At 32.0% G+C, this 10,692-nt stretch overlaps 1 pseudogene; it reads left to right on the top strand.

Moving 5' to 3' along the window:
* Positions 5,044–6,667, top strand: LOC108662387 (annotated as a pseudogene).

Consider the following 10,692-nt stretch of genomic DNA (forward strand, 5'->3'; position numbering starts at 1 on the left):
TAATTTAAATGATATTATGTTTATTTATTTTTAATTTATTTTGTTTTTAAATAGGAATAATTTATCATTTATTTTATTAATAATTGATAATATAAATATTAATATTTTATTTATAATTTAATATTAATATTTTATTAATAGTTGGAATCAAGTGAGAGAAAGAGGAGAGAGAGAAAAATAATATTTTATACAAATGAAGTTGTAATTTTTTAAACTTGTAAAGGTATTTTTGTCTTTATCAATTTGTGAATTTATTCCTTAACCATGGAATAGCTAATACCATGGGAGAGGATGTTATTAGCTATTCCTTGGTTTTGAAAGATTTTGGAGAATAACCATTCTTATGAAATGGCTATTCTTTGGATCATTTCTCAACCAAACAAAGGAACCAAAATCCCTTGGGAATAAAGGGGGAATGGCTTAGCCATTCCCCCAACCAAACATGCTATTAGTAATGGTTGCAGCAATAGTTGTTGCAACAATGTTTTCAAAAGATGTTGCTTTTGCTAACGTGATCTCTTTTGGATTTGATGGTTGATCCGTCTCAAAAACACAATAAATTTTCAATGTGGTTAATAGGAATACCATCATGTCCCTCCATCTAGTAAAATTCATTCCATCAAACTTATCGAGTGTGATTACTTCTTGATTTTAGAAGTGAACCTTCACACTTGAATCCAACCCAGTCTCCATCACAAAATAATTATAAAAAGTTTGGAGATAATACCTTAAGATTGTTAGAAATATTTGAGAAGAAGGAAGGCATTTTGAGAAGAAAGAAGAGTGACTTTGAGATTGTGAATTAATACTTTCCTTAAAGTATTTTCTCAACCTCTAGAATACAACAAAATCCTTAACACACTTATCAGAATTGTGAAAATTACAGTGTAAGAATATTATTTATATAATAAACCAACATATACGTCTTTCAATGAAAAGACTTGTTTTTTTTTTTCATAATGCAACTCTTCAAACAGTTGTTTTCTTTCATAAAATAACTATTCAATAGTTGTATCTAATAATCTTTCATGATATAACTATTAAAAATTATATCTAATAACCTTTCAATTAAAAGTTATATTTTAATAAGGTAATTATTTATAACTCTTTAGTTACAACTTTTCATTAATAAGTCCAATATTAACAAACTATCTAACAGTTTTATGAACAAAGACATTATGAATCACTCCTTTGGTGCTTTAAAGATTGATATGAAATACAGAGGAAGAGATGAAAGAGCTGAACTAATCAAAGTAACCCTACCTCCAAAGGAAGAAGTTTCCTTTGCCAACCCACCAACCTATGTCGAAATTTTTTGGTTCATACTGTGACCCCCAAATAGCTAAAAAGGAAGAGAACCCACCTTGCAATCAAATACACTTGCAATCAATTCTCCTTGCTCCCACGGCACCCCTAAGGGACAGAGACATGTCTTCTCATGATTTATCTTTAATCTCATTTGAAAGCTATGAGAACTCTTTTGATATTTCACAGTCCCTTAAAATTCACCTTAAAAATAGGACAGTATCGTCCGTAAATTGCAAATATGATACAAACCACTCTACTCTTGAGATTTTAATTGCTTTGAAGCTGCTCAATTCTTCCGCCTTTACCAACATCCAATGTTATGCTTTTGTCACAATGATGACTCATAATATCTTTTATTGTATTAAAGAAAATAAAGAAAAGTAAATTACCCTTTTTCTAAAGGCAAAAAAGAAAAAGAGAAGTTACTTGTTTATTTATGATGGAGCTAACCTATACGAGAGGTTTTCCATTGAAAAGATACCTTCATATAGACATAAAATTTTTGAAATTATCAAGTTCTGTTTTATTTTGAAAATGATAATGAATTGTTGGAAGTTCTCAAATAAGATGAAATAAAAGTAAGATTAATCCATTAATTTGATAAGTTAATTAAAAAGCAATATGCTGAAGTTTAGTGAACTGATATTTAATATTAATGGACTAAGGTGAAACGGCAACAAAGTTGAAAAACTCCAGGAATGATTTAGTCGAATTAAAGTTTCATGTTAATCGATTAAATTTGAAACTCAAATTTGAATTTTGCTTCTGAAGTGAATTAATCGACCCAACTTCATAAGTTAAGCGATTAACTGTGCAAAACTATGAAATTCAAGTCTTCTATGAATAGTTTATATTGTCTTTTTGTTTTTTTTTAATAAGCAGTTGCATTACATCCAATTGAGATTCCCATTTTTGGTTATATTGCACTTGTTTTGGTAATAAAAGACCACCTCTAGAAACATCATTCCCAAAAGGAAATGCCTAATAAGATAGATCAGTGCAGGAGTGCCACTGCTCCTTCATAATTTCTGTTCATATTATTTACACCTTGACATGCAACAGCTGTTGCACAAGTAGCTATCGGAATTCTGAAATCAACAAAGAAATCTACGGTACGACATCGGGTTCCTGAAGACATTCTTTCATGAGATCATTCCAAGTTAGCAACGCTGCTCCAACCGCAGGCTCCACCTTAGGCCTAATTGGAAGAGTCCCAGGATGGTTCTTGGAGTTTCACCAAAGGTACGGGCAAGAACGGGAAGACGGTCAGAAAGGGTCTTGGAGAAAGGCATTATTGGCATACAAATGAAAACAAAGGAAGTAGATCGGCCGTCCAATCTTAAAATCACTTGCCTGTTACTCGCCACCGCTACTGTCACCATCGGTCATTTTTCAAGAGATATGTCTCTCAGAAAAAATCTTTACAGATAAAGAACTTTTAGAAACATTTTACAAATCAAATAACAAGAGGAAATTGTAAAAAATAACCTTCTTCATAAGCTCAATTAAAAATATTATTTTTTATAATTTTAACTATTTTTGGTCAATTTTTGGCATGACTTGATAATAATATCGTTTAAACAATTTCAGACAAATTAAAATGGTTTCAGTTTTCTCTATCAAGCCATCCCGATAAAATTTCAAAATTAAATCTTGATTTCTCTCTCTAGTCAAATACTATCTATCACGCCATCCAAAGCGCAAAGATGACATCAAACTGTTTCTTATTTTGTTTTATTTTTTTAGATAGTGGATCTTGGGGTTCTGAAGGGTGATGAACAATGATTTTACTCTTTGCAGGCAACGACTTTGCTCAGGGAAAAGGAACAGCTAAAGCATGTTTGATGAGTTTTATGGTGGTTCACGGTTTTGTTGTGTTTGGGATTGGGATGATTGTTAAGCATGCTTGTTGGGAATTTTGATTTTTTTTATGGTATTTTGAGTTAAAATTGTTTAGGAAATATTTTGTAAAAGGGGTATATTTTATTTTTGTATAAGGGAAGCGAGCAAGGCCCTATCGATAGGGATATATTTTGTCTTGCTTTGGAGGGTTATGGAGTTTTGTAACCTATCTTTTATGAAATGCACAATTTCATGGCTTAGCAAAAAAAAAATTATATATTTTAGGTTCTTGAGTTTATTGGTTTATTCATAGAATCCCAAAGTTGAGGAGTTGAAATTGATTATACTAGTTTTTAACTATTGTAAGACTGGTTTTTAGATATTGCGTGACTTAATCACTGTGTGACTAGCTTTTAGGCATTACATGATTGGTTTTAGGCATTACGTGACTGGTTTTTAGACATTGAGTGACTGATTTTTAAGTAATGCCTAAGTCACACAATATCTTACTAACAAGTCATGCAATCCCTTACTAACAAGTCACGCAATGTCTATCAACTAGTCACGCAATACCATATCAACCAATCACACAATACATAAAAACTAGTCAAGCAATGCCCAAAGTTAGTCACGCAATATCCAAAGTCAATTACGCAATGCCTAAAAACTAGTTACGTAATACCTAAAATCACAAAAACTATTGAATTCCATTTAATAAGATCAACAACTTCAGACGATACACCACATTCCATTGAACAACATAATTAACGAATATGCCTACTTAACAAAGAATGTTCAAAATGTTCAAAAGTTTTTCTTCATATATAAAAAATCACTTCAAAATACTTAAAAATACTTAAAATGCTCAAAAAAAATTTTCGTGTATAAAAAATTACTCTAAAATGCTTAAAATGCTTAAACGTTTTTATTTCTAGTAAAGAATACTCCAGAGATGAATAATATAGCGAAGAAAACTCAAAGAATATGAGTTGGTTTGAGACACAGACCTAAATATACTTGACCCGTTAGTAGGTTTCAGGTTGAGACACTGAGCCAAATAAATGAGTCAGTTTTATTAAGGGTAATTTTATCCAAATTTTAATTTTCTTGGTTAAAAACAGTTTAAATTATAAAGAGACTTATTGTCAAAAACACCATATGCATAAGGCCTATTTGAAAAAAGAACTCTAATAACAATCCTCTTTAATTCTTTAAGAAATCAAATCCCTTATACATTATTTGCTTGCAAAACATCTTGTATAAGATTAATAACTTCGCCTTTCGCCTCTCAATAAGAAGTTTTTAATGATTTGATTTCGTTAGTAAAAGATACAAACAAATAAGATTTCATTGTATTCTATAACTATTCGATATGAAATGTAACTGATATAAAATTTCTTTGACGTCACTTTAATAGGAACATATACTTTACATGAAGGTTTTTAATGATTGAATTCGAGTTGTAGAAAAAGATAAAATAGCTAGGTGAGTTACTTTCATTAAATAGATAACTCAATTAATTGATTGAAAATATTCATTAACGTTTTGTTAATTTTAGGGGGGAAAGAACACAGTCCATGGTTTTTATGAGTCTGAATTTTTTAAGCATTTTCAAGTAATTTTTTTTGTTTTAATTAATTCTTGAATATTTCACTCACTAGAAGATATATGATATTCTTCTTACAAAAGTTGAAATTGAATTCTCATTTACAAGATCTAATTGAGCTTCTAACCCTTGGGAGAGTGCAGAAGTGACTGAGATGAACGTGTGCATGACATAGCTGCTACATATTCGAACCTTTCTTTTTTGGTACAACGCATTCCAGCTTGAACCAGCAATTTTCCTATAAATTCCTTCTACATCTTCTCACTTTGGACATCATTCAAAAAATCATGGGAAGTTTAAGGCCTGCTGCTGTTGTTTCACTGCTTTCTGTTCTCCTTCTTTCCATTTCATTACAGTGAACTTCAGATTCTGCCCAGAAAAGCTTTCTTCAATGTCTACTACACAATTCTCATCCATCTCACCCAATCTCCGCAGCAATCTTCACTCCTCAAAATCCCTCCTATTCCTCCGTTCTACAATCTTACATTCGAAATCTTCGATTCAGTGAGACCTTCACCCCGAAACCATTCCTTATTCTCACTGCTATGCATGAGTCCCATATCCAAGCTGTCACTGTTTGTGCCAAAAAGGATAACATTCAAATGAAGATTCGAAGTGGTGGCCACGACTATGAAGGCTTATCATATGTTGCTACTGTTCCTTTCTTTGTCCTTGACATGTTCAATCTTCGATCCATTGATGTAGATGTAGCAAGCGAGACTGCCTGGGTTCAGACAGGAGCAACTCTTGGTTAAGTTTACTACAGAGTCTCCCAGAAGAGCAAAACACATGATTTCCCAGCTGGTGTTTGTCCCACAGTTGGCGTCGGTGATCACCTTGGTGGAGGTGGCTATGGTAATATGATGAGAAAATATGGTCTTTCTGTCGATAACATCGTCGATGCATATTTCATTGATGTTAATGGCAGACTTCATGATAGAAAATCCATGCGTCAAGATATCTTCTGGGCCATTAGAGGAGGTGGGGCAGCAAGCTTTGGTGTTGTTCTTGGATACAAAATTAAGTTGGTTCGTGTTCCCGAAAAGGTCTGTGTCTTTCGGGTTGAGAAAACTTTGGGAGAAGATGCAACGGATATTGTAGACCTGTGGCAACATGTTGAGGATAAGCTGCCTGAAGACCTCTTTGTCAGACTTGTCCTGGATGTTGTAAACAGCAGTCGAAACACTGGAGAAAAGACCGTAAGGGCTGCATTCATTTCCTTGTTCCTCGGAGACTGAGAGACTTCTTTCTATCATGAATGAGAGATTTCCTGCACTGGGTTTAGCTCAATCCGATTGCATTGAAACAAGCTGGGTTCAATCTGTCCTATTCTGGACCAACATTTCCATCGAGAAGAAACAGAAATTTTGTTGGATCGAACTTCTTCATCATTGGTTTTCCTGAAGAGGAAATCAGATTACGTGAAGAAACCAATTCCACAGGCTGATTTAGAGTGGCTTTGGAAGAGAATAATTGAACTACAGGTGCCACAACTGATATTCAATCCTTACGGTGGGAGGATGGCTGAAATTCGATCGGCAGCAACACCTTTCCCCCACAGAGCTGGAAACCTATGGAAGATTCAATACGTAACGAATTGGAATGAACCTGGCACTGAAGCAGCGGATCATTACATAAGTTTGACGAGGAAGCTCCATGGATGCATGACTCGTTTCGCGTCCAGAAACCCAAGGGAGGCATTTCTCAATTACAGAGACATTGATTTGGGTGTCAACCACAATAGAAGACAAAGCTACATGGAAGGAAGAGTTTACGGAATCAAGTATCTCAAGGGAAATTTCAACACATTGGTGCATATTAAGACTAAGGTTGATCCTTGCAATTTCTTTAGAAATGAACAAAGTATTCCCATACTTCCATACTAAGGCAACTGAATCAAATGGTGGCAGATATAGTATTTTTATTAATTTATTATCTGTCTATAACTGTTTTTTCGGTTGCTAGAAGTGTAGAAAAAAATTAAGTTTCTTCTTTCTTAAGAATAAAACAAAAGATTGTTGTGCAACCAAATTTTATTTGAGGAAAAGAGATCATACTAGTATAGTATTTTATTTGTCTAATTTGAACAAATTTTATGTGAAAACGTGAAAAAATAAAAGACCTTCATAATTTTATGGCATTTATTTTATATCAATTTTCTTATTTATACACATACAGAATTTTAATAAAGTTGATATATCTATTCAATAATTAATTAATTTATTAATTTTTATAAAATTTTCTAATACGACATGTATCAACCTTTAAACCCCATTTACATAGATTAAAATTCAAGTGCCGATAAATATATAAGATGATTTTTTTTATCTAAGATTATTGGTTAATTAAGGTATTTATGGATTAAAATATTATAATACATGCTAAACTAATGTTACATATGGGTGGAATATGCTTTGAAATTCAATGAAGCCAAAGAAAAAGAAATATTCAATCACTTACAGAAAGGTTGCCTTACCACTTGCTTAATGCTATTTTACGAGATGCTTGATCAGTATATAATTCTTTTGCATTCAATCAAAAAGTAAAAATAGTATTTGTTTTAACTTATAAGAAAATAAAAAATAAGAATAATAATTTCCAATTTAATTTTTTAAGAATAATAATAAAAAAATTGCAGATGCTTCGTATTGATAGTCTTAATGGCCATAAAAGCAAAAAAAAAAAAAAAGATTTTGATATGCATGTGATGTTGTTGTCATAAATATATTTTTTCTTCATACATGATTTCTCCCTCATCCTTAATTTCTCTGCTACTACATTGCTTTACTCCTAACATTTATTTTATAGTCCCTCCCCATTCAACAGCATTTCTGCTAACACACTGCCCCCATGTAAAAACAGCATAAAATTGCACACCAAAATTTTCCTCTACTATTGGTTTCCTAGCAAGTACTCAACTTTTGGTTTCGCACCATAATTCCACACCAAAATTCTCCTCTCCATCAATAGCCTTTAGCCAATGTAGTGCCCTTAGCTTCACTAATTGTGCTATTGCCTTTAGTTCCCTACTTTTTCTTTTGAAAAATATGTTAGAACACCAAACTAGAAAACTTATAAATTTGCTTCAAAGCATATATCAATGCCACTGTTTTTAAAGTTTTATTAGCCCCTACTTGTAGTATGCAAAAGAGTTACCGGCGTATAAACCTTAACGATATAATGTAACCTAGTAATTGACGTTGTTTTGCACTGACGAAATCAATCCATTGAGCACTCAACAGAGTATAATAAGATTATTAAACTTCTATAATATTTTTTCTTTAGGAAAATAATATAGAAGAAAATTTGAAAAAAATTTGAAAAAGGAAGGAATGACTTTTCTATTTTTCAATATAGATTATGTTGATAAATGGGGTCCTCTTTTATAAGCTTAGATGTCTGTTTCCAACAGACACTGTTTGTATCTATTTCAAACAGTTGCTCGTGTTAGTCTTTCCAAATAGACGTGACTTTTCTTTTTATTTTATTTTATTTATTTTCAACAGATATAACCCTTCTCTTAATTTTAATTTTCAACGATCATAATTTTTTCTTTTATTCTGATATCTTTTATTTGAAAATATCCAACAAAATCATCTCATTTTGCTCTCCCAAAATAGTCCCCACGCACAATGAACCACTATATGATCCTGTAGACCCAAATAACGCCGCTAGTTGTTTTATGAACAAAGCCATGGATTCCGGTATGCAATCCAATATTCCCCACCAATTTATAATGTCTCCCCACATAGTCTACAACCATTCGCAATATAAAAGCACATGATTTCCATCCTCTAATGAAGTTTTACACCAAGGACATAACCACTCCTCTTCCGGTATTGAGACTCCTCCAGAGATAAGGAAACATTTTGTAGGTGCACTATCCAAGTATGCCATCCACAAGAAGCATTGTACGTTTGATCGTAATTAAATTTCATAATACCTTTAGATTGTCATCACACCCATTCTCCCCATCATTATTGAAAAATGTCCTAATTGAGAATTTTCCATTCACATCCCATTTCCAAATCAATTGGTCATTTCAGCTAGGCATGAGAAAAACACCATCTAGACATTGTAATAATTTTTTTAGCACTTCCTTCTCTCTATCAAGTACCTCCCGTCGAAAATTAATCTCCCATTTTATCTCATTGAGCATTCCCCCTTTATAATCCTCGTTGACCTTTCCCTCCTTGTGTTTTGCAAGTTGGAGTAGTCTTGATTGAACCTCCTTGAGTGATCTCTCCTCAACCCACACATCATGCCAAAACAATATGTCAATATTCACAAAAATATTCATAGTAACCGTATAATTTTTTTGGTGTACATAACAAAAGCTATCCCATCTAATAAACTCCAACTGACTTATTCGGAAGATTTCAGAGTTGGAATATCAGGTTCTAACTTGATATAGGGTTACAAACCGACCCAAAAATCTACATATGGGTTCCCAAATGAAGCTCATATTTTGAAGGAAAAAATGAATAAAATCAAAGCCAAATTGATTGAGTGATGTTTGATTCTTCTGGTGGTTTTCCTTTTTTGACCAAATAATGCAACTAGAAAGGAGGGATAAATGAACACCACGTGAAGGATGCTCTTCTTCTCTTGTTCTACCCTTGCACTTGGCCAATTGGGCTGCTTTTCGGCCTTCTCTCTCAACCATGTGCATCCATTGACCAAAAGATTGAAGAAGATGGATCAACGTAACATATATTATTATATAAATAATATTCAAAGAAAGCCGCCCATATAGTGAAGTCAGCGACAATAAATTATAAAATAAAATATTTCCATCAATTATGAGTCCTCCATTCCTTCAACGTTTGATGAATTTATTATTTTCCCTCAAGTGATCTTATTTATGTAACCATTACTTAATCTACCTATACTAGTATTTCTTCCCTTTTTAGCTCTTTTTTTTTAATTTTTTCTTTAATAACAAATTAATTTTAGAAAAGTGAAAAGTAAATTTAAAATATACAAATAAAATATTAAAAAAAAATAAGAATATAATTTTTAAACATCAAAAAATTTTTTTATTGATGTCATTTGACTCATAAGGGTTGCTCCGTCCAAAAGTGTTATAGATTGACCATGTAAAGACTGCGGATTGTGCCACTCTATCTTTTTTTCATATCTATGTGATCTTATATTTGGTGGACTGATTCGTATACTATTAATTCATCAAATAATGTTATTTCATACAAGTGTACAAATAAAAATTTAAAAATATTTTAAATAAATATCTTAAAATTATGAATATTTATTTTTTAAGCTTCTTAATTTTTAAATTTATTTATTAGTGAAGTGATATATTTAGTTCAATTCTATAACATATAAAATCCATGCATTGAGATAGTGTATCAAACACAAATCTTTTATCAAATAATTAAAAAAATAATGATATTTGTCATGAAAAAAATTATATTTGTCAAACAGCTAACAAAATATCATCCGATCTTCCAGTATTTTAATAAAATTAAAAGAAACTGAGTTCATGTCTTACCAAAAAGGGGGAAAAGTGGGAATGTGGCCCAGCATTGATTATCTTTTTCATAGGCACACGAAACTTTGTGCACGAAGTGATTATTTCCCTTAAGTTTTATTTTGTTTTCATTTTAGTCCTTATTTTCAAAATTAATGCAATTTTAACACAATATTTAAAATAATGTCTTTCTCCTAAGAAAATAGTGTTATTTTGTTTTATTTGGAAAATAGTGTCTTCTCCCAAGATATGGATAAATGCTATCTACTTCTTTTCTCTAAGGACTTAAGTGAAAAGCCTTCAAATCTTTTTAGGCTATAGTAAAATCTTATGAACTAGCAGGGTAGAAATTTTAATTTCTAAAAAACTAATGGGTAGAGCTGCGTGTCCCTGGAGGCCTAAGACCTTCTTGGCTGAATTATTGATACTAGTTTTGAAGTCCTAAAGT

The sequence above is a fragment of the Theobroma cacao genome, chromosome 6 (assembly GCF_000208745.1).
Source record: "Theobroma cacao cultivar B97-61/B2 chromosome 6, Criollo_cocoa_genome_V2, whole genome shotgun sequence".
Taxonomy (NCBI): Eukaryota; Viridiplantae; Streptophyta; class Magnoliopsida; order Malvales; family Malvaceae; genus Theobroma; species Theobroma cacao.